The sequence below is a fragment of the Sorex fumeus genome, unplaced genomic scaffold (assembly GCF_029834395.1).
Source record: "Sorex fumeus unplaced genomic scaffold, SorFum_2.1 ptg000034l, whole genome shotgun sequence".
In the NCBI taxonomy this organism is placed as follows: Eukaryota; Metazoa; Chordata; class Mammalia; order Eulipotyphla; family Soricidae; genus Sorex; species Sorex fumeus.
In genome coordinates, this window is record NW_026606091.1 from 25,375,673 (window position 1) to 25,377,966 (window position 2,294).

The following is a 2,294-nucleotide window of genomic DNA, read 5'->3' on the forward strand; positions in this document are numbered from 1 at the left end:
AAAAAAAATTAGCCTGAACTGCATAACCATATTTAAAACTTTAAAATTCCTATACAAGGGCTTAATGGTCCCAGGGTGAAACACAGCAACCTTCACTACTTTCCTCTAAGAAAAATTTTTGGATTAATTTTTAGTAGATTATTTATAACAAGCAATACAATATAAATTATTTAGGTCCTGCTTTGGGGGCAGAGCTTGGGTGGCAGGGTGTAAACATCTGAAATAAGGTGGTTGGTTGGTGTAATGGTGGAGAGATTGGTGTTGAATAATTAAATGTAACAAATTATTGTGAACAACTTTATAAAAATAAAATAAAAATAAATAATCTTTTTTAAAAAGAAAGGGCTAGATATATAATAATCTCTTATATGTGGGACGTAAAGATACACAAGCAAGATAGCAGCAGAGATCCAAAGGCAATCCAATGGGAGGACAGATGCACAGAACTGAGTTCCAGGGGAGAGAAGTGTGGTGAGGGGGTGTGGTGTTGGAATTGTATGCATGGGAAATAGTCATTGACACTATTGTACATCACAGAATCTCAATTGATAAAAAAAAGGTAAAAAAATTGTAAGAATCATTTCACTCTCTCCTAGACTGTGAAGCTCATGCTGAGAAAACTGATGATCGGGTGTCCATTTATCTTCTATTTCCCCTAACATTCTTTAATAATTTTATCATTGATTTTTAAAAAAAATATTAAGCAATGATGTGTCTGATTTATGTATTTTTACATTTATTATCTTGGAATTCTATCAACTTTGTGAACTTTTATATGGAGTTTTTCCTTAGGTTTGGAACCTTCCACTGATTATTTCTTTGAATAGGTATCCCATCCCCTCCTCTAACAGTCCCCCTTCTGTTATCCTAAATATGCATGTCTCCTATTTTAGTTGAAATCTATACTTTTTGTATAGTTTCTTCATTTATCCTAGTTTTTTTTTTGTTTTCTTTCCCATTTGAATAAATGCTGGGTTTTACTTCAAGTTCACTGATTCTTTCACCTGGGAAAAATGCTTCCCATGAAAGTTTTGGAATGCTTTCTATGGTAGGTTTTATTTAACTCTTTGTGTTTTTATATCTCATATCTTAGAACAATTTTTATAAACTTTGGTTTAATTGGTGAAAAACTCCTTCTGGTCTGCATTTCCTTTCTTATTCCATAAATTGTTTCGTTCTGTTTTAGAGTGTATGTGATGTAGCTCGGTGATTTTCTACATAGTAGTTCATTTATTAAAAGGATGTACTTGTCCATGTCCTTGATTTTGATCTCTTTGAAATCTCCTATGACTTTGAGGTCTGAGGTTTCCTGGTGTATTCTTCTGCCTTCCCATTGGAAAACGGATTAGCAACTTAGAACTAACCTGTTTACCTTTGATGTTAACTGCATCTGGATGTTATGTTTTTATCCATTCTTTCTTCTTCTTGCGATTGAGTTTTCAATTACTGTAAGAACAGTCAGCCACTATTATAGATGTGAGGTGGGAGGTCTTGCTCTATGTGGCCCCACCCTGATCTCTTCTCTCTGGGATATCTTGGTAGTATATTCATTGGTGCATTTCATGTACCATGATCATCCTGATGGGTGAGGGGGTGGAGTGTCAGCTAAAAAAAATTCTCTGTTGTTCTCCCTGCTGAGATACCAGCAGTGTGCAATTCCCTCACTTCTCTGCTTCTAATCTTTATCTGTCTATGCATCCACACTGCCTCTGCTCTCTTCATCCCAGGTCCCTGGCTGGGCTGCAGTATGTGGCCTCCATTCTCCTCACTTAACTCTGTGCCTCTTTTCACCCCCTTCCCCAGTGATGTGAGAATCTCCTCAGAAGCCCTCCGGATGCCTTTTGTGTGCTCTCTTTTGTGCAAGGGTGCTTGAGTCTCATCATTGTGCTGTGGGGGTTTTTCATGGTGTCCTGTTTGTGGATAGTTGCTAATTGCTTCTCTTGGGAGCAAAGCAAAAATTTCCTGTATCATCATCTTCATGACTTCGCTCCTTGTTTGTCTTTGTTAGTCAGTAACCATCTCCCCAACTACAGAACTGTCAAGATGTGGCAGTGTCAGGGGACCAGGAGACTGGTCGTTAAGGTCTTGGGCTGGCCCATCCCAGCACATTGAGATTGCTGGTAATCAACTGGTCATTTCCTGAGCCTTAGAGAAGTTGTGTGGGTGCATCTCCATCAGCAGCATTGAAGAGGCAGTCGTCACATGAGTCCGTGGAGGCTCAGGTGAACCTCCATGGGCTCAGAAATGAAGAAATAAAAAAGAAGAGACTATCAGTAAAGTTGGAGAAAGTAAGA